Consider the following 22,744-nt stretch of genomic DNA (forward strand, 5'->3'; position numbering starts at 1 on the left):
TATTCTTGTGGAATTGGCAAAGGGATATTTGGAAGCCCATCGAGGGCTATGGTGAAAAAGCAAAATCTTCCGTTCAAAACTGGAAAGAAGCTTTCTGGGAAACTGCTCTGTGTTCTGTCAATTCATATCACAGAGTTACATCTTTCCCTTCAAGAAGCCTTTTGCTAAGGCTGTTCTTGTGGAATTGGCAAAGGGATATTTGGAAGCCCATAGAGGGCTACGGTGAAAAAGGAAATATCTTCCGTTCAAAACTGGAAAGAAGCTTTCTGAGAAACTGCTCTGTGTTCTGTTAATTCATCTCACCGAGTTACATCTTTCCCTTCAAGAAGCGTTTCGCTAAGGCTGTTCTTGTGGAATTGGCAAAGGGATATTTCGAAGCCCTTTGAGGGCTATGGTGAAAAAGGAAATATCTTCCGTTCAAAACTGGAAAGAAGCTTTCTGAGAAAATGCTCTGTGTTCTCTTAATTCATCTCACAGAGTTACATCTTTCCCTTCAAGAAGCCTTTCGCTAAGGCTGTTCTTGTGGAATTCGCAAAGGGATATTTGGAAGACCATAGAGGGCTATGGTGAAAAAGGAAATACCTTCCGTTCAAAAGTGGAAAGAAACTTTCGGGGAAACTGCTCTGTGTTCTGTTAATTCATCTCACAGAGTTACATCTTTCCCTTCAACAAGCCTTTCGCTAAGGCTGTTCTTAAGGAATTGGCAAAGTGATATTTGGAAGCCCATAGAGGGCTATGGTGAAAAAGGAAATATCTTCTGTTCAAAACTGGAAAGAAACTTTCTGAGAAACTGCTCTGTGTTCTGTTAATTCATCTCACAGAGTTACATCTTTCCCTTCAACAAGCCTTTCGCTAAGGCTGTTCTTGTGGAATTGGCAAAGGGATATTTGGAAGCCCATAGAGGGCTATGGTGAAAAAGGAAACATCTTCCGTTCAAAACTGGAAAGAAGCTTTCTGAGAACCTGCTCTGTGTTCTGTAAATTCATCTCTCAGAGTTACATGTTTCCCTTCAAGAAGCCTTTCGCTAAGGCTGTTCTTGTGGAATTGGCAAAGTGATATTTGGAAGCCCTTAGAGGGCTATGGTGAAAAAGGAAATATCTTCGGTTCAAAACAGGAAAGAAGCTTTCTGAGAAACTGCTCTGTGTTCTGTTAATTCATCTCACAGAGTTACATCTTTCCCTTCAAGAAGCCTTTCGCTAAGGCTGTTCTTGTGGAATTGGCATAGGGATATTTGGAAGCCCATAGAGGGCTACGGTGAAAAAGGAAATATCTTCCGTTCAAAACTGGAAAGAAGCTTTCTGAGAAACTGCTCTGTGTTGTGTTAATTCATCTCACAGAGTTACATCTTTCCCTTCAAGAAGCCTTTCGCTAAGGCTGTTCTTGTGGAATTGGCAAAGGGATATTTGGAAGCCCTTAGAGTTCTATGGTGAAAAAGGAAATATCTTCCGTTCAAAACTGGAAAGAAGCTTTCTGAGAAACTGCTCTGTGTTCTCTTAATTCATCTCACAGAGTTACATCTTTCCCTTCAAGAAGCCTTTCGCTAAGGCTGTTCTTGTGGAATTGGCAAAGGGATATTTGGAAGCCCATAGAGGGCTATGGTGAAAAAGGAAATATCTTCCGTTCAAAACTGGAAAGAAGCTTTCGGAGAAACTGCTCTGTGTTCTGTAAATTCATCTCACAGAGTTACATCTTTCCCTTCAACAAGCCTTTCGCTAAGGCTGTTCTTAAGGAATTGGCAAAGTGATATTTGGAAGCCCATAGAGGGCTATGGTGAAAAAGGAAATATCTTCCGTTCAAAACTGGAAAGAAGCTTTCTGAGAAAGTGCTCTGTGTTCTGTTAATTCATCTCACAGAGTTACATCTTTCCCTACAAGAAGCCTTTCGCTAAGGCTGTTCTTGAGGAATTGGCAAAGTGATATTTGGAAGCCCATAGAGGGCTATGGTGAAAAAGGAAATATCTTCCGTTCAAAAGTGGAAAGAAGCTTTCTGAGAAACTGTTCTGTGTTCTGTTAATTCATCTCACAGAGTTACATCTTTCATTTCAAGAAGCCTTTCGCTAAGGCTGTTCTTGTGGAATTGGCAAAGGGATATTTGGAACCCCATAGAGGCCTATGGTGAAAAAGGAAATATCTTCCGTTCAAAACTGGAAAGAAACTTTCTGAGAATCTGCTCTGTGTTCCTTTAATTCATCTCACCGAGTTACATCTTTCCCTTCAAGAAGCCTTTCGCTAAGGCTGTTCTTGTGGAATTGGCAAAGGGATATTTGGAAGTCCATAGAGGGCTATGGTGAAAAAGGAAATATCTTCCGTTCAAAACTGGAAAGAAGCTTTCTGAGAAACTGCTCTGTGTTCTGTTAATTCATCTCACAGAGTTACATCTTTCCCTTCAAGAAGCCTTTCACAAAGGCTGTTCTTGTGGAATTGGCAAAGTGATATTTGGAATCCCATAGAGGGCTATGTTGAAAAAGGAAATATCTTCGTTCAAAACTGGAAAGAAGCTTTCTGAGAAACTGCTCTGTGTTCTGTTAATTCATCACACAGAGTTACATCTTTCACTTCAAGAAGCCTTTCGCTAAGGCTGTTCTTGTGGAATTGGCAAAGCGATATTTGAAAGCCCATAGAGGGCTATGGTGAAAAAGGAAATATCTTCCGTTCAAAACTGGAAAGAAGCTTTCTGAGAAACTGCTCTGTGTTCTGTTAATTCATCTCACAGAGTTACATCTTTCCCTTCAAGAAGATTTTCGCTAAGGCTGTTCTTGTGGAATTGGCAAAGGGATATTTGGAATCCCATAGAGGGCTAGGGTGAAAAAGGAAATATCTTCCGTTCAAAACTGGAAAGAAGCTTTTTGAGAAACTGCTCTGTGTTCTCTTAATTCATCTCACAGAGTTACATCTTTCCCTTCAAGAAGCCTTTCGCTAAGGCTGTTCTTGTGGAATTGGCAAAGGGATATTTGGAAGCCCATAGAGGGCTATGGTGAAAAAGGAAATATCTTCCGTTCAAAACTGGAAAGAAGCTTTCTGAGAAACTGCTCTGTGTTCTGTTAATTCATCTCACCGAGTTACATCTTTCCGTTCAACAAGCCTTTCGCTAAGGCTGTTCTTGTGGAATTGGCAAAGGGATATTTGGAAACCCATAGAGGGCTATGGTGAAAAAGGAAATATCTTCCGTTCAAAACTGGAAAGAAGCTTTCTGAGAAACTGCTCTGTGTTCTGTTAATTCATCTCAAAGAGTTACATCTTTCATTTCAAGAAGCCTTTCGCTAAGGCTGTTCTTGTGGAATTGGCAAAGGGATATTTGGAAGCCCATACAGGGCTACGGTGAAAAAGGAAATATCTTCCGTTCAAAACTGGAAAGAAGCTTTCTGAGAAACTGCTCTGTGTTGTGTTAATTCATCTCACAGAGTTACATCTTTCCCTTCAAGAAGCCTTTCGTGTTCTCTTAATTCATCTCACAGAGTTACATCTTTCCCTTCAAGAAGCCTTTCGCTAAGGCTGTTCTTGTGGAATTGGCAAAGGGATATTTGGAAGCAAATAGAGGGCTATGGTGAAAAAGGAAATATCTTCCGTTCAAAAGTGGAAAGAAGCTTTCTGAGAAACTGCTCTGTGTTCTGTTAATTCATCTCACAGAGTTACATCTTTTCCTTCAAGAAGCCTTTCGCTAAGGCTGTTTTTGTGGAATTGGCAAAGGGATATTTGGAACCCCATAGAGGTCTATGGTGAAAAAGGAATCATCTTCCGTTCAAAAGTGGAAAGAAGCTTTCTGAGAAACGGCTCTGTGTTCTGTTAATTCATCTCACAGAGTTACATCTTTCCCTTCAACAAGCCTTTCGCTAAGGCTGTTCTTGTGGAATTGGCAAAGGGATATTTGGAATCCCATAGAGGGCTATGGTGAAAAAGGAAATATCTTCCGTTCAAAACTGGAAAGAAGCTTTCTGAGAAACTGCTCTGTGTTCTGTTAATTCATCTCACAGAGTTACATCTTTCCCTACAAGAAGCCTTTCGCTAAGGCTTTTCTTGAGGAATTGGCAAAGTGATATTTGGAAGCCCATAGAGGGCTATGGTGAAAAAGGAAATATCTTCCGTTCAAAAGTGGAAAGAAGCTTTCTGAGAAACTGCTCTGTGTTCTGTTAATTCATCTCACAGAGTTACATCTTTCATTTCAAGAAGCCTTTCGCTAAGGCTGTTCTTGTGGAATTGGCAAAGGGATATTTGGAACCCCATAGAGGCCTATGGTGAAAAAGGAAATATCTTCCGTTCAAAACTGGAAAGAAGCTTTCTGAGAAACTGCTCTGTGTTCTGTTAATTCATCTCACAGAGTTACATCTTTCCCTTCAAGAAGCCTTTCGCTAAGGCTGTTCTTGTGGAATTGGCAAAGGGTTATTTGGAAGCCCATAGAGGGCTATGGTGAAAAAGGAAATATCTTCCGTTCAAAACTGGAAAGAAGCTTTCTGAGAAACTGCTCTGTGTTGTGTTAATTCATCTCACAGAGTTACATCTTTCCCTTCAAGAAGCCTTTCGCTAAGGCTGTTCTTGTGGAATTGGCAAAGGGATATTTGGAAGCCCTTTGAGGGCTATGGTGAAAAAGGAAATATCTTCCGTTCAAAACTGGAAAGAAGCTTTCTGAGAAACTGCTCTGTGTTCTGTTAATTCATCTCACCGCGTTACATGTTTTCCTTCAAGAAGCCTTTCGCTAAGGCTGTTCTTGTGGAATTGGCAAAGTGATACTTGGAAGCCCATAGAGGGCTATGGTGAAAAAGGAAATATCTTCCGTTCAAAAGTGGAAAGAAGCTTTCTGAGAAACTGCTCTGTGTTCTGTTAATTCATCTCACAGAGTTACATCTTTCATTTCAAGAAGCCTTTCGCTAAGGCTGTTCTTGTGGAATTGGCAAAGGGATATTTGGAACCCCATAGAGGCCTATGGTGAAAAAGGAAATATCTTCCGTTCAAAACTGGAAAGAAACTTTCTGAGAATCTGCTCTGTGTTCTTTTAATTCATCTCACCGAGTTACATCTTTCCCTTAAAGAAGCCTTTCGCTAAGGCTGTTCTTGTGGAATTGGCAAAGGGATATTTGGAACCCCATAGAGGCCTATGGAGGAAAAGGAAATATCTTCCGTTCAAAACTGGAAAGAAGCTTTCTGAGAAACTGCTCTGTGTTCTGCTAATTCATCTCACAGAGTTACATCTTTCCCTTCAAGAAGCCTTTCGCTAAGGCTCTTCTTGTGGAAATGGCAAAGGGATATTTGGAAGCCCATAGAGGGCTATGGTGAAAAAGGAAATATCTTCCGTTGAAAACTGGAAAGAAGCTTTCTGAGAAACTGCTCTGTGTTCTGTTAATGCATCTCACAGAGTTACATCTTTCCCTACAAGAAGCCTTTCGCTAAGGCGGTTCTTGTGGAATTGGCAAAGGGATATTTGGAAGCCCATAGAGGGCTACGGTGAAAAAGGAAATATCTTCCGTTCAAAACTGGAAAGAAGCTTTCTGAGAAACTGCTCTGTGTTCTGTTAATTCATCTCACCGAGTTACATCTTTCCCTTCAAGAAGCGTTTCGCTAAGGCTGTTCTTGTGGAATTGGTAAAGGGATATTTGGAAGCCCTTTGAGGGCTATGGTGAAAAAGGAAATATCTTCCGTTCAAAACTGGAAAGAAGCTTTCTGAGAAAATGCTCTGTGTTCTCTTAATTCATCTCACAGAGTTACATCTTTCCCTTCAAGAAGCCTTTCGCTAAGGCTGTTCTTGTGGAATTCGCAAAGGGATATTTGGAAGACCATAGAGGGCTATGGTGAAAAAGGAAATATCTTCCGTTCAAAAGTGGAAAGAAACTTTCGGGGAAACTGCTCTGTGTTCTGTTAATTCATCTCACAGAGTTACATCTTTCCCTTCAACAAGCCTTTCGCTAAGGCTGTTCTTAAGGAATTGGCAAAGTGATATTTGGAAGCCCATAGAGGGCTATGGTGAAAAAGGAAATATCTTCTGTTCAAAACTGGAAAGAAACTTTCTGAGAAACTGCTCTGTGTTCTGTTAATTCATCTCACAGAGTTACATCTTTCCCTTCAACAAGCCTTTCGCTAAGGCTGTTCTTGTGGAATTGGCAAAGGGATATTTGGAAGCCCATAGAGGGCTATGGTGAAAAAGGAAACATCTTCCGTTCAAAACTGGAAAGAAGCTTTCTGAGAACCTGCTCTGTGTTCTGTAAATTCATCTCTCAGAGTTACATGTTTCCCTTCAAGAAGCCTTTCGCTAAGGCTGTTCTTGTGGAATTGGCAAAGTGATATTTGGAAGCCCTTAGAGGGCTATGGTGAAAAAGGAAATATCTTCGGTTCAAAACAGGAAAGAAGCTTTCTGAGAAACTGCTCTGTGTTCTGTTAATTCATCTCACAGAGCTACATCTTTCCCTTCAAGAAGCCTTTCGCTAAGGCTGTTCTTGTGGAATTGGCAAAGGGATATTTGGAAGCCCATAGAGGGCTACGGTGAAAAAGGAAATATCTTCCGTTCAAAACTGGAAAGAAGCTTTCTGAGAAACTGCTCTGTGTTGTGTTAATTCATCTCACAGAGTTACATCTTTCCCTTCAAGAAGCCTTTCGCTAAGGCTGTTCTTGTGGAATTGGCAAAGGGATATTTGGAAGCCCTTAGAGGGCTATGGTGAAAAAGGAAATATCTTCCGTTCAAAACTGGAAAGAAGCTTTCTGAGAAACTGCTCTGTGTTCTCTTAATTCATCTCACAGAGTTACATCTTTCCCTTCAAGAAGCCTTTCGCTAAGGCTGTTCTTGTGGAATTGGCAAAGGGATATTTGGAAGCCCATAGAGGGCTATGGTGAAAAAGGAAATATCTTCCGTTCAAAACTGGAAAGAAGCTTTCGGAGAAACTGCTCTGTGTTCTGTAAATTCATCTCACAGAGTTACATCTTTCCCTTCAACAAGCCTTTCGCTAAGGCTGTTCTTAAGGAATTGGCAAAGTGATATTTGGAAGCCCATAGAGGGCTATGGTGAAAAAGGAAATATCTTCCGTTCAAAACTGGAAAGAAGCTTTCTGAGAAAGTGCTCTGTGTTCTGTTAAATCATCTCACAGAGTTACATCTTTCCCTACAAGAAGCCTTTCGCTAAGGCTGTTCTTGAGGAATTGGCAAAGTGATATTTGGAAGCCCATAGAGGGCTATGGTGAAAAAGGAAATATCTTCCGTTCAAAAGTGGAAAGAAGCTTTCTGAGAAACTGCTCTGTGTTCTGTTAATTCATCTCACAGAGTTACATCTTTCATTTCAAGAAGCCTTTCGCTAAGGCTGTTCTTGTGGAATTGGCAAAGGGATATTTGGAACCCCATAGAGGCCTATGGTGAAAAAGGAAATATCTTCCGTTCAAAACTGGAAAGAAACTTTCTGAGAATCTGCTCTGTGTTCTTTTAATTCATCTCACCGAGTTACATCTTTCCCTTCAAGAAGCCTTTCGCTAAGGCTGTTCTTGTGGAATTGGCAAAGGGATATTTGGAAGTCCATAGAGGGCTATGGTGAAAAAGGAAATATCTTCCGTTCAAAACTGGAAAGAAGCTTTCTGAGAAACTGCTCTGTGTTCTGTTAATTCATCTCACAGAGTTACATCTTTCCCTTCAAGAAGCCTTTCGCAAAGGCTGTTCTTGTGGAATTGGCAAAGTGATATTTGGAATCCCATAGAGGGCTATGTTGAAAAAGGAAATATCTTCGTTCAAAACTGGAAAGAAGCTTTCTGAGAAACTGCTCTGTGTTCTGTTAATTCATCACACAGAGTTACATCTTTCACTTCAAGAAGCCTTTCGCTAAGGCTGTTCTTGTGGAATTGGCAAAGCGATATTTGAAAGCCCATAGAGGGCTATGGTGAAAAAGGAAATATCTTCCGTTCAAAACTGGAAAGAAGCTTTCTGAGAAACTGCTCTGTGTTCTGTTAATTCATCTCACAGAGTTACATCTTTCCCTTCAAGAAGATTTTCGCTAAGGCTGTTCTTGTGGAATTGGCAAAGGGATATTTGGAATCCCATAGAGGGCTAGGGTGAAAAAGGAAATATCTTCCGTTCAAAACTGGAAAGAAGCTTTTTGAGAAACTGCTCTGTGTTCTCTTAATTCATCTCACAGAGTTACATCTTTCCCTTCAAGAAGCCTTTCGCTAAGGCTGTTCTTGTGGAATTGGCAAAGGGATATTTGGAAGCCCATAGAGGGCTATGGTGAAAAAGGAAATATCTTCCGTTCAAAACTGGAAAGAAGCTTTCTGAGAAACTGCTCTGTGTTCTGTTAATTCATCTCACCGAGTTACATCTTTCCGTTCAACAAGCCTTTCGCTAAGGCTGTTCTTGTGGAATTGGCAAAGGGATATTTGGAAACCCATAGAGGGCTATGGTGAAAAAGGAAATATCTTCCGTTCAAAACTGGAAAGAAGCTTTCTGAGAAACTGCTCTGTGTTCTGTTAATTCATCTCAAAGAGTTACATCTTTCATTTCAAGAAGCCTTTCGCTAAGGCTGTTCTTGTGGAATTGGCAAAGGGATATTTGGAAGCCCATACAGGGCTACGGTGAAAAAGGAAATATCTTCCGTTCAAAACTGGAAAGAAGCTTTCTGAGAAACTGCTCTGTGTTGTGTTAATTCATCTCAAAGAGTTACATCTTTCCCTTCAAGAAGCCTTTCGTGTTCTCTTAATTCATCTCACAGAGTTACATCTTTCCCTTCAAGAAGCCTTTCGCTAAGGCTGTTCTTGTGGAATTGGCAAAGGGATATTTGGAAGCAAATAGAGGGCTATGGTGAAAAAGGAAATATCTTCCGTTCAAAAGTGGAAAGAAGCTTTCTGAGAAACTGCTCTGTGTTCTGTTAATTCATCTCACAGAGTTACATCTTTTCCTTCAAGAAGCCTTTCGCTAAGGCTGTTTTTGTGGAATTGGCAAAGGGATATTTGGAACCCCATAGAGGTCTATGGTGAAAAAGGAATCATCTTCCGTTCAAAAGTGGAAAGAAGCTTTCTGAGAAACGGCTCTGTGTTCTGTTAATTCATCTCACAGAGTTACATCTTTCCCTTCAACAAGCCTTTCGCTAAGGCTGTTCTTGTGGAATTGGCAAAGGGATATTTGGAATCCCATAGAGGGCTATGGTGAAAAAGGAAATATCTTCCGTTCAAAACTGGAAAGAAGCTTTCTGAGAAACTGCTCTGTGTTCTGTTAATTCATCTCACAGAGTTACATCTTTCCCTACAAGAAGCCTTTCGCTAAGGCTGTTCTTGAGGAATTGGCAAAGTGATATTTGGAAGCCCATAGAGGGCTATGGTGAAAAAGGAAATATCTTCCGTTCAAAAGTGAAAGAAGCTTTCTGAGAAACTGCTCTGTGTTCTGTTAATTCATCTCACAGAGTTACATCTTTCATTTCAAGAAGCCTTTCGCTAAGGCTGTTCTTGTGGAATTGGCAAAGGGATATTTGGAACCCCATAGAGGCCTATGGTGAAAAAGGAAATATCTTCCGTTCAAAACTGGAAAGAAACTTTCTGAGAATCTGCTCTGTGTTCTTTTAATTCATCTCACCGAGTTACATCTTTCCCTTCAAGAAGCCTTTCGCTAAGGCTGTTCTTGTGGAATTGGCAAAGGGATATTTGGAAGTCCATAGAGGGCTATGGTGAAAAAGGAAATATCTTCCGTTCAAAACTGGAAAGAAGCTTTCTGAGAAACTGCTCTGTGTTCTGTTAATTCATCTCACAGAGTTACATCTTTCCCTTCAAGAAGCCTTTCGCAAAGGCTGTTCTTGTGGAATTGGCAAAGTGATATTTGGAATCCCATAGAGGGCTATGTTGAAAAAGGAAATATCTTCGTTCAAAACTGGATAGAAGCTTTCTGAGAAACTGCTCTGTGTTCTGTTAATTCATCACACAGAGTTACATCTTTCACTTCAAGAAGCCTTTCGCTAAGGCTGTTCTTGTGGAATTGGCAAAGCGATATTTGAAAGCCCATAGAGGGCTATGGTGAAAAAGGAAATATCTTCCGTTCAAAACTGGAAAGAAGCTTTCTGAGAAACTGCTCTGTGTTCTGTTAATTCATCTCAAAGAGTTACATCTTTCATTTCAAGAAGCCTTTCGCTAAGGCTGTTCTTGTGGAATTGGCAAAGGGATATTTGGAAGCCCATACAGGGCTACGGTGAAAAAGGAAATATCTTCCGTTCAAAACTGGAAAGAAGCTTTCTGAGAAACTGCTCTGTGTTGTGTTAATTCATCTCACAGAGTTACATCTTTCCCTTCAAGAAGCCTTTCGTGTTCTCTTAATTCATCTCACAGAGTTACATCTTTCCCTTCAAGAAGCCTTTCGCTAAGGCTGTTCTTGTGGAATTGTCAAAGGTATATTTGGAAGCAAATAGAGGGCTATGGTGAAAAAGGAAATATCTTCCGTTCAAAAGTGGAAAGAAGCTTTCTGAGAAACTGCTCTGTGTTCTGTTAATTCATCTCACAGAGTTACATCTTTCCCTTCAAGAAGTCTTTCGCTAAGGCTGTTCTTGTGGAATTGGCAAAGGGATATTTGGAAGCCCATAGAGGGCTACGGTGAAAAAGGAAATATCTTCCGTTCAAAACTGGAAAGAAGCTTTCTGAGAAACTGCTCTGTGTTCTGTTAATTCATCTCACAGAGTTACATCTTTCCCTTCAAGAAGCTTTTCGCTAAGGCTATTCTTGTGGAATTGGCAAAGGGATATTTGGAAGCCCATCGAGGGCTATGGTGAAAAAGCAAAATCTTCCGTTCAAAACTGGAAAGAAGCTTTCTGGGAAACTGCTCTGTGTTCTGTCAATTCATATCACAGAGTTACATCTTTCCCTTCAAGAAGCCTTTTGCTAAGGCTGTTCTTGTGGAATTGGCAAAGGGATATTTGGAAGCCCATAGAGGGCTACGGTGAAAAAGGAAATATCTTCCGTTCAAAACTGGAAAGAAGCTTTCTGAGAAACTGCTCTGTGTTCTGTTAATTCATCTCACCGAGTTACATCTTTCCCTTCAAGAAGCGTTTCGCTAAGGCTGTTCTTGTGGAATTGGCAAAGGGATATTTCGAAGCCCTTTGAGGGCTATGGTGAAAAAGGAAATATCTTCCGTTCAAAACTGGAAAGAAGCTTTCTGAGAAAATGCTCTGTGTTCTCTTAATTCATCTCACAGAGTTACATCTTTCCCTTCAAGAAGCCTTTCGCTAAGGCTGTTCTTGTGGAATTCGCAAAGGGATATTTGGAAGACCATAGAGGGCTATGGTGAAAAAGGAAATACCTTCCGTTCAAAAGTGGAAAGAAACTTTCGGGGAAACTGCTCTGTGTTCTGTTAATTCATCTCACAGAGTTACATCTTTCCCTTCAACAAGCCTTTCGCTAAGGCTGTTCTTAAGGAATTGGCAAAGTGATATTTGGAAGCCCATAGAGGGCTATGGTGAAAAAGGAAATATCTTCTGTTCAAAACTGGAAAGAAACTTTCTGAGAAACTGCTCTGTGTTCTGTTAATTCATCTCACAGAGTTACATCTTTCCCTTCAACAAGCCTTTCGCTAAGGCTGTTCTTGTGGAATTGGCAAAGGGATATTTGGAAGCCCATAGAGGGCTATGGTGAAAAAGGAAACATCTTCCGTTCAAAACTGGAAAGAAGCTTTCTGAGAACCTGCTCTGTGTTCTGTAAATTCATCTCTCAGAGTTACATGTTTCCCTTCAAGAAGCCTTTCGCTAAGGCTGTTCTTGTGGAATTGGCAAAGTGATATTTGGAAGCCCTTAGAGGGCTATGGTGAAAAAGGAAATATCTTCGGTTCAAAACAGGAAAGAAGCTTTCTGAGAAACTGCTCTGTGTTGTGTTAATTCATCTCACAGAGTTACATCTTTCCCTTCAAGAAGCCTTTCGCTAAGGCTGTTCTTGTGGAATTGGCAAAGGGATATTTGGAAGCCCTTAGAGTTCTATGGTGAAAAAGGAAATATCTTCCGTTCAAAACTGGAAAGAAGCTTTCTGAGAAACTGCTCTGTGTTCTCTTAATTCATCTCACAGAGTTACATCTTTCCCTTCAAGAAGCCTTTCGCTAAGGCTGTTCTTGTGGAATTGGCAAAGGGATATTTGGAAGCCCATAGAGGGCTATGGTGAAAAAGGAAATATCTTCCGTTCAAAACGGGAAAGAAGCTTTCGGAGAAACTGCTCTGTGTTCTGTAAATTCATCTCACAGAGTTACATCTTTCCCTTCAACAAGCCTTTCGCTAAGGCTGTTCTTAAGGAATTGGCAAAGTGATATTTGGAAGCCCATAGAGGGCTATGGTGAAAAAGGAAATATCTTCCGTTCAAAACTGGAAAGAAGCTTTCTGAGAAAGTGCTCTGTGTTCTGTTAATTCATCTCACAGAGTTACATCTTTCCCTACAAGAAGCCTTTCGCTAAGGCTGTTCTTGAGGAATTGGCAAAGTGATATTTGGAAGCCCATAGAGGGCTATGGTGAAAAAGGAAATATCTTCCGTTCAAAAGTGGAAAGAAGCTTTCTGAGAAACTGCTCTGTGTTCTGTTAATTCATCTCACAGAGTTACATCTTTCATTTCAAGAAGCCTTTCGCTAAGGCTGTTCTTGTGGAATTGGCAAAGGGATATTTGGAACCCCATAGAGGCCTATGGTGAAAAAGGAAATATCTTCCGTTCAAAACTGGAAAGAAACTTTCTGAGAATCTGCTCTGTGTTCCTTTAATTCATCTCACCGAGTTACATCTTTCCCTTCAAGAAGCCTTTCGCTAAGGCTGTTCTTGTGGAATTTTCAAAGGGATATTTGGAAGTCCATAGAGGGCTATGGTGAAAAAGGAAATATCTTCCGTTCAAAACTGGAAAGAAGCTTTCTGAGAAACTGCTCTGTGTTCTGTTAATTCATCTCACAGAGTTACATCTTTCCCTTCAAGAAGCTTTTCACAAAGGCTGTTCTTGTGGAATTGGCAAAGTGATATTTGGAATCCCATAGAGGGCTATGTTGAAAAAGGAAATATCTTCGTTCAAAACTGGAAAGAAGCTTTCTGAGAAACTGCTCTGTGTTCTGTTAATTCATCACACAGAGTTACATCTTTCACTTCAAGAAGCCTTTCGCTAAGGCTGTTCTTGTGGAATTGGCAAAGCGATATTTGAAAGCCCATAGAGGGCTATGGTGAAAAAGGAAATATCTTCCGTTCAAAACTGGAAAGAAGCTTTCTGAGAAACTGCTCTGTGTTCTGTTAATTCATCTCACAGAGTTACATCTTTCCCTTCAAGAAGATTTTCGCTAAGGCTGTTCTTGTGGAATTGGCAAAGGGATATTTGGAATCCCATAGAGGGCTAGGGTGAAAAAGGAAATATCTTCCGTTCAAAACTGGAAAGAAGCTTTTTGAGAAACTGCTCTGTGTTCTCTTAATTCATCTCACAGAGTTACATCTTTCCCTTCAAGAAGCCTTTCGCTAAGGCTGTTCTTGTGGAATTGGCAAAGGGATATTTGGAAGCCCATAGAGGGCTATGGTGAAAAAGGAAATATCTTCCGTTCAAAACTGGAAAGAAGCTTTCTGAGAAACTGCTCTGTGTTCTGTTAATTCATCTCACCGAGTTACATCTTTCCGTTCAACAAGCCTTTCGCTAAGGCTGTTCTTGTGGAATTGGCAAAGGGATATTTGGAAACCCATAGAGGGCTATGGTGAAAAAGGAAATATCTTCCGTTCAAAACTGGAAAGAAGCTTTCTGAGAAACTGCTCTGTGTTCTGTTAATTCATCTCAAAGAGTTACATCTTTCATTTCAAGAAGCCTTTCGCTAAGGCTGTTCTTGTGGAATTGGCAAAGGGATATTTGGAAGCCCATACAGGGCTACGGTGAAAAAGGAAATATCTTCCGTTCAAAACTGGAAAGAAGCTTTCTGAGAAACTGCTCTGTGTTGTGTTAATTCATCTCACAGAGTTACATCTTTCCCTTCAAGAAGCCTTTCGTGTTCTCTTAATTCATCTCACAGAGTTACATCTTTCCCTTCAAGAAGCCTTTCGCTAAGGCTGTTCTTGTGGAATTGGCAAAGGGATATTTGGAAGCAAATAGAGGGCTATGGTGAAAAAGGAAATATCTTCCGTTCAAAAGTGGAAAGAAGCTTTCTGAGAAACTGCTCTGTGTTCTGTTAATTCATCTCACAGAGTTACATCTTTTCCTTCAAGAAGCCTTTCGCTAAGGCTGTTTTTGTGGAATTGGCAAAGGGATATTTGGAACCCCATAGAGGTCTATGGTGAAAAAGGAATCATCTTCCGTTCAAAAGTGGAAAGAAGCTTTCTGAGAAACGGCTCTGTGTTCTGTTAATTCATCTCACAGAGTTACATCTTTCCCTTCAACAAGCCTTTCGCTAAGGCTGTTCTTGTGGAATTGGCAAAGGGATATTTGGAATCCCATAGAGGGCTATGGTGAAAAAGGAAATATCTTCCGTTCAAAACTGGAAAGAAGCTTTCTGAGAAACTGCTCTGTGTTCTGTTAATTCATCTCACAGAGTTACATCTTTCCCTACAAGAAGCCTTTCGCTAAGGCTTTTCTTGAGGAATTGGCAAAGTGATATTTGGAAGCCCATAGAGGGCTATGGTGAAAAAGGAAATATCTTCCGTTCAAAAGTGGAAAGAAGCTTTCTGAGAAACTGCTCTGTGTTCTGTTAATTCATCTCACAGAGTTACATCTTTCATTTCAAGAAGCCTTTCGCTAAGGCTGTTCTTGTGGAATTGGCAAAGGGATATTTGGAACCCCATAGAGGCCTATGGTGAAAAAGGAAATATCTTCCGTTCAAAACTGGAAAGAAACTTTCTGAGAATCTGCTCTGTGTTCTTTTAATTCATCTCACCGAGTTACATCTTTCCCTTCAAGAAGCCTTTCGCTAAGGCTGTTCTTGTGGAATTGGCAAAGGGATATTTGGAAGTCCATAGAGGGCTATGGTGAAAAAGGAAATATCTTCCGTTCAAAACTGGAAAGAAGCTTTCTGAGAAACTGCTCTGTGTTCTGTTAATTCATCTCACAGAGTTACATCTTTCCCTTCAAAAAGCCTTTCGCAAAGGCTGTTCTTGTGGAATTGGCAAAGTGATATTTGGAATCCCATAGAGGGCTATGTTGAAAAAGGAAATATCTTCGTTCAAAACTGGAAAGAAGCTTTCTGAGAAACTGCTCTGTGTTCTGTTAATTCATCACACAGAGTTACATCTTTCACTTCAAGAAGCCTTTCGCTAAGGCTGTTCTTGTGGAATTGGCAAAGCGATATTTGAAAGCCCATAGAGGGCTATGGTGAAAAAGGAAATATCTTCCGTTCAAAACTGGAAAGAAGCTTTCTGAGAAACTGCTCTGTGTTCTGTTAATTCATCTCAAAGAGTTACATCTTTCATTTCAAGAAGCCTTTCGCTAAGGCTGTTCTTGTGGAATTGGCAAAGGGATATTTGGAAGCCCATACAGGGCTACGGTGAAAAAGGAAATATCTTCCGTTCAAAACTGGAAAGAAGCTTTCTGAGAAACTGCTCTGTGTTGTGTTAATTCATCTCACAGAGTTACATCTTTCCCTTCAAGAAGCCTTTCGTGTTCTCTTAATTCATCTCACAGAGTTACATCTTTCCCTTCAAGAAGCCTTTCGCTAAGGCTGTTCTTGTGGAATTGGCAAAGGGATATTTGGAAGCAAATAGAGGGCTATGGTGAAAAAGGAAATATCTTCCGTTCAAAAGTGGAAAGAAGCTTTCTGAGAAACTGCTCTGTGTTCTGTTAATTCATCTCACAGAGTTACATCTTTCCCTTCAAGAAGTCTTTCGCTAAGGCTGTTCTTGTGGAATTGGCAAAGGGATATTTGGAAGCCCATAGAGGGCTACGGTGAAAAAGTAAATATCTTCCGTTCAAAACTGGAAAGAAGCTTTCTGAGAAACTGCTCTGTGTTCTGTTAATTCATCTCACAGAGTTACATCTTTCCCTTCAAGAAGCTTTTCGCTAAGGCTATTCTTGTGGAATTGGCAAAGGGATATTTGGAAGCCCATCGAGGGCTATGGTGAAAAAGCAAAATCTTCCGTTCAAAACTGGAAAGAAGCTTTCTGGGAAACTGCTCTGTGTTCTGTCAATTCATATCACAGAGTTACATCTTTCCCTTCAAGAAGCCTTTTGCTAAGGCTGTTCTTGTGGAATTGGCAAAGGGATATTTGGAAGCCCATAGAGGGCTACGGTGAAAAAGGAAATATCTTCCGTTCAAAACTGGAAAGAAGCTTTCTGAGAAACTGCTCTGTGTTCTGTTAATTCATCTCACCGAGTTACATCTTTCCCTTCAAGAAGCGTTTCGCTAAGGCTGTTCTTGTGGAATTGGCAAAGGGATATTTCGAAGCCCTTTGAGGGCTATGGTGAAAAAGGAAATATCTTCCGTTCAAAACTGGAAAGAAGCTTTCTGAGAAAATGCTCTGTGTTCTCTTAATTCATCTCACAGAGTTACATCTTTCCCTTCAAGAAGCCTTTCGCTAAGGCTGTTCTTGTGGAATTCGCAAAGGGATATTTGGAAGACCATAGAGGGCTATGGTGAAAAAGGAAATACCTTCCGTTCAAAAGTGGAAAGAAACTTTCGGGGAAACTGCTCTGTGTTCTGTTAATTCATCTCACAGAGTTACATCTTTCCCTTCAACAAGCCTTTCGCTAAGGCTGTTCTTAAGGAATTGGCAAAGTGATATTTGGAAGCCCATAGAGGGCTATGGTGAAAAAGGAAATATCTTCTGTTCAAAACTGGAAAGAAACTTTCTGAGAAACTGCTCTGTGTTCTGTTAATTCATCTCACAGAGTTACATCTTTCCCTTCAACAAGCCTTTCGCTAAGGCTGTTCTTGTGGAATTGGCAAAGGGATATTTGGAAGCCCATAGAGGGCTATGGTGAAAAAGGAAACATCTTCCGTTCAAAACTGGAAAGAAGCTTTCTGAGAACCTGCTCTGTGTTCTGTAAATTCATCTCTCAGAGTTACATGTTTCCCTTCAAGAAGCCTTTCGCTAAGGCTGTTCTTGTGGAATTGGCAAAGTGATATTTGGAAGCCCTTAGAGGGCTATGGTGAAAAAGGAAATATCTTCGGTTCAAAACAGGAAAGAAGCTTTCTGAGAAACTGCTCTGTGTTGTGTTAATTCATCTCACAGAGTTACATCTTTCCCTTCAAGAAGCCTTTCGCTAAGGCTGTTCTTGTGGAATTGGCAAAGGGATATTTGGAAGCCCTTAGAGTTCTATGGTGAAAAAGGAAATATCTTCCGTTCAAAACTGGAAAGAAGCTTTCTGAGAAACTGCTCTGTGTTCTCTTAATTCATCTCACAGAGTTACATCTTTCCCTTCAAGAAGCCTTTCGCTAAGGCTGTTCTTGTGGAATTGGCAAAGGGATATTTGGAAGCCCATAGAGGGCTATGGTGAAAAAGGAAATATCTTCCGTTCAAAACGGGAAAGAAGCTTTCGGAGAAACTGCTCTGTGTTCTGTAAATTCATCTCACAGAGTTACATCTTTCCCTTCAACAAGCCTTTCGCTAAGGCTGTTCTTAAGGAATTGGCAAAGTGATATTTGGAAGCCCATAGAGGGCTATGGTGAAAAAGGAAATATCTTCCGTTCAAAACTGGAAAGAAGCTTTCTGAGAAAGTGCTCTGTGTTCTGTTAATTCATCTCACAGAGTTACATCTTTCCCTACAAGAAGCCTTTCGCTAAGGCTGTTCTTGAGGAATTGGCAAAGTGATATTTGGAAGCCCATAGAGGGCTATGGTGAAAAAGGAAATATCTTCCGTTCAAAAGTGGAAAGAAGCTTTCTGAGAAACTGCTCTGTGTTCTGTTAATTCATCTCACAGAGTTACATCTTTCATTTCAAGAAGCCTTTCGCTAAGGCTGTTCTTGTGGAATTGGCAAAGGGATATTTGGAACCCCATAGAGGCCTATGGTGAAAAAGGAAATATCTTCCGTTCAAAACTGGAAAGAAACTTTCTGAGAATCTGCTCTGTGTTCCTTTAATTCATCTCACCGAGTTACATCTTTCCCTTCAAGAAGCCTTTCGCTAAGGCTGTTCTTGTGGAATTTTCAAAGGGATATTTGGAAGTCCATAGAGGGCTATGGTGAAAAAGGAAATATCTTCCGTTCAAAACTGGAAAGAAGCTTTCTGAGAAACTGCTCTGTGTTCTGTTAATTCATCTCACAGAGTTACATCTTTCCCTTCAAGAAGCTTTTCACAAAGGCTGTTCTTGTGGAATTGGCAAAGTGATATTTGGAATCCCATAGAGGGCTATGTTGAAAAAGGAAATATCTTCGTTCAAAACTGGAAAGAAGCTTTCTGAGAAACTGCTCTGTGTTCTGTTAATTCATCACACAGAGTTACATCTTTCACTTCAAGAAGCCTTTCGCTAAGGCTGTTCTTGTGGAATTGGCAAAGCGATATTTGAAAGCCCATAGAGGGCTATGGTGAAAAAGGAAATATCTTCCGTTCAAAACTGGAAAGAAGCTTTCTGAGAAACTGCTCTGTGTTCTGTTAATTCATCTCACAGAGTTACATCTTTCCCTTCAAGAAGATTTTCGCTAAGGCTGTTCTTGTGGAATTGGCAAAGGGATATTTGGAATCCCATAGAGGGCTAGGGTGAAAAAGGAAATATCTTCCGTTCAAAACTGGAAAGAAGCTTTTTGAGAAACTGCTCTGTGTTCTCTTAATTCATCTCACAGAGTTACATCTTTCCCTTCAAGAAGCCTTTCGCTAAGGCTGTTCTTGTGGAATTGGCAAAGGGATATTTGGAAGCCCATAGAGGGCTATGGTGAAAAAGGAAATATCTTCCGTTCAAAACTGGAAAGAAGCTTTCTGAGAAACTGCTCTGTGTTCTGTTAATTCATCTCACCGAGTTACATCTTTCCGTTCAACAAGCCTTTCGCTAAGGCTGTTCTTGTGGAATTGGCAAAGGGATATTTGGAAACCCATAGAGGGCTATGGTGAAAAAGGAAATATCTTCCGTTCAAAACTGGAAAGAAGCTTTCTGAGAAACTGCTCTGTGTTCTGTTAATTCATCTCAAAGAGTTACATCTTTCATTTCAAGAAGCCTTTCGCTAAGGCTGTTCTTGTGGAATTGGCAAAGGGATATTTGGAAGCCCATACAGGGCTACGGTGAAAAAGGAAATATCTTCCGTTCAAAACTGGAAAGAAGCTTTCTGAGAAACTGCTCTGTGTTGTGTTAATTCATCTCACAGAGTTACATCTTTCCCTTCAAGAAGCCTTTCGTGTTCTCTTAATTCATCTCACAGAGTTACATCTTTCCCTTCAAGAAGCCTTTCGCTAAGGCTGTTCTTGTGGAATTGGCAAAGGGATATTTGGAAGCAAATAGAGGGCTATGGTGAAAAAGGAAATATCTTCCGTTCAAAAGTGGAAAGAAGCTTTCTGAGAAACTGCTCTGTGTTCTGTTAATTCATCTCACAGAGTTACATCTTTTCCTTCAAGAAGCCTTTCGCTAAGGCTGTTTTTGTGGAATTGGCAAAGGGATATTTGGAACCCCATAGAGGTCTATGGTGAAAAAGGAATCATCTTCCGTTCAAAAGTGGAAAGAAGCTTTCTGAGAAACGGCTCTGTGTTCTGTTAATTCATCTCACAGAGTTACATCTTTCCCTTCAACAAGCCTTTCGCTAAGGCTGTTCTTGTGGAATTGGCAAAGGGATATTTGGAATCCCATAGAGGGCTATGGTGAAAAAGGAAATATCTTCCGTTCAAAACTGGAAAGAAGCTTTCTGAGAAACTGCTCTGTGTTCTGTTAATTCATCTCACAGAGTTACATCTTTCCCTACAAGAAGCCTTTCGCTAAGGCTTTTCTTGAGGAATTGGCAAAGTGATATTTGGAAGCCCATAGAGGGCTATGGTGAAAAAGGAAATATCTTCCGTTCAAAAGTGGAAAGAAGCTTTCTGAGAAACTGCTCTGTGTTCTGTTAATTCATCTCACAGAGTTACATCTTTCATTTCAAGAAGCCTTTCGCTAAGGCTGTTCTTGTGGAATTGGCAAAGGGATATTTGGAACCCCATAGAGGCCTATGGTGAAAAAGGAAATATCTTCCGTTCAAAACTGGAAAGAAACTTTCTGAGAATCTGCTCTGTGTTCTTTTAATTCATCTCACCGAGTTACATCTTTCCCTTCAAGAAGCCTTTCGCTAAGGCTGTTCTTGTGGAATTGGCAAAGGGATATTTGGAAGTCCATAGAGGGCTATGGTGAAAAAGGAAATATCTTCCGTTCAAAACTGGAAAGAAGCTTTCTGAGAAACTGCTCTGTGTTCTGTTAATTCATCTCACAGAGTTACATCTTTCCCTTCAAAAAGCCTTTCGCAAAGGCTGTTCTTGTGGAATTGGCAAAGTGATATTTGGAATCCCATAGAGGGCTATGTTGAAAAAGGAAATATCTTCGTTCAAAACTGGAAAGAAGCTTTCTGAGAAACTGCTCTGTGTTCTGTTAATTCATCACACAGAGTTACATCTTTCACTTCAAGAAGCCTTTCGCTAAGGCTGTTCTTGTGGAATTGGCAAAGCGATATTTGAAAGCCCATAGAGGGCTATGGTGAAAAAGGAAATATCTTCCGTTCAAAACTGGAAAGAAGCTTTCTGAGAAACTGCTCTGTGTTCTGTTAATTCATCTCAAAGAGTTACATCTTTCATTTCAAGAAGCCTTTCGCTAAGGCTGTTCTTGTGGAATTGGCAAAGGGATATTTGGAAGCCCATACAGGGCTACGGTGAAAAAGGAAATATCTTCCGTTCAAAACTGGAAAGAAGCTTTCTGAGAAACTGCTCTGTGTTGTGTTAATTCATCTCACAGAGTTACATCTTTCCCTTCAAGAAGCCTTTCGTGTTCTCTTAATTCATCTCACAGAGTTACATCTTTCCCTTCAAGAAGCCTTTCGCTAAGGCTGTTCTTGTGGAATTGGCAAAGGGATATTTGGAAGCAAATAGAGGGCTATGGTGAAAAAGGAAATATCTTCCGTTCAAAAGTGGAAAGAAGCTTTCTGAGAAACTGCTCTGTGTTCTGTTAATTCATCTCACAGAGTTACATCTTTTCCTTCAAGAAGCCTTTCGCTAAGTCTGTTTTTGTGGAATTGGCAAAGGGATATTTGGAACCCCATAGAGGTCTATGGTGAAAAAGGAAGCATCTTCCGTTCAAAAGTGGCAAGAAGCTTTCTGAGAAACGGCTCTGTGTTCTGTTAATTCATCTCACAGAGTTACATCTTTCCCTTCAACAAGCCTTTCGCTAAGGCTGTTCTTGTGGAATTGGCAAAGTGATATTTGGAAGCCCATAGAGGGCTATGGTGAAAAAGGAAATATCTTCCGTTCAAAACTGGAAAGAAGCTTTCTGAGAAAGTGCTCTGTGTTCTGTTAATTCATCTCACAGAGTTACATCTTTCCCTACAAGAAGCCTTTCGCTAAGGCTGTTCTTGAGGAATTGGCAAAGTGATATTTGGAAGCCCATAGAGGGCTATGGTGAAAAAGGAAATATCTTCCGTTCAAAAGTGGAAAGAAGCTTTCTGAGAAACTGCTCTGTGTTCTGTTAATTCATCTCACAGAGTTACATCTTTCATTTCAAGAAGCCTTTCGCTAAGGCTGTTCTTGTGGAATTGGCAAAGGGATATTTGGAACCCCATAGAGGCCTATGGTGAAAAAGGAAATATCTTCCGTTCAAAACTGGAAAGAAACTTTCTGAGAATCTGCTCTGTGTTCTTTTAATTCATCTCACCGAGTTACATCTTTCCCTTCAAGAAGCCTTTCGCTAAGGCTGTTCTTGTGGAATTGGCAAAGGGATATTTGGAAGTCCATAGAGGGCTATGGTGAAAAAGGAAATATCTTCCGTTCAAAACTGGAAAGATGCTTTCTGAGAAACTGCTCTGTGTTCTGTTAATTCATCTCACAGAGTTACATCTTTCCCTTCAAGAAGCCTTTCGCAAAGGCTGTTCTTGTGGAATTGGCAAAGTGATATTTGGAATCCCATAGAGGGCTATGTTGAAAAAGGAAATATCTTCGTTCAAAACTGGAAAGAAGCTTTCTGAGAAACTGCTCTGTGTTCTGTTAATTTATCACACAGAGTTACATCTTTCACTTCAAGAAGCCTTTCGCTAAGGCTGTTCTTGTGGAATTGGCAAAGCGATATTTGAAAGCCCATAGAGGGCTATGGTGAAAAAGGAAATGTCTTCCGTTCAAAACTGGAAAGAAGCTTTCTGAGAAACTGCTCTGTGTTCTGTTAATTCATCTCACAGAGTTACATCTTTCCCTTCAAGAAGATTTTCGCTAAGGCTGTTCTTGTGGAATTGGCCAAGGGATATTTGGAATCCAATAGAGGGCTAGGGTGAAAAAGGAAATATCTTCCGTTCAAAACTGGAAAGAAGCTTTTTGAGAAACTGCTCTGTGTTCTCTTAATTCATCTCAGAGAGTTACATCTTTCCCTTCAAGAAGCCTTTCGCTAAGGCTGTTCTTGTGGAACTGGCAAAGGGATATTTGGAAGCCCATAGAGGGCTATGGTGAAAAAGGAAATATCTTCCGTTCAAAACTGGAAAGAAGCTTTCTGAGAAACTGCTCTGTGTTCTGTTAATTCATCTCACCGAGTTACATCTTTCCGTTCAACAAGCCTTTCGCTAAGGCTGTTCTTGTGGAATTGGCAAAGGGATATTTGGAAACCCATAGAGGGCTATGGTGAAAAAGGAAATATCTTCCGTTCAAAACTGGAAAGAAGCTTTCTGAGAAACTGCTCTTTGTTCTGTTAATTCATCTCAAAGAGTTACATCTTTCATTTCAAGAAGCCTTTCGCTAAGGCTGTTCTTGTGGAATTGGC

This window comes from Chlorocebus sabaeus, chromosome 5, assembly GCF_047675955.1.
Source record: "Chlorocebus sabaeus isolate Y175 chromosome 5, mChlSab1.0.hap1, whole genome shotgun sequence".
Lineage (NCBI taxonomy): Eukaryota > Metazoa > Chordata > Mammalia > Primates > Cercopithecidae > Chlorocebus > Chlorocebus sabaeus.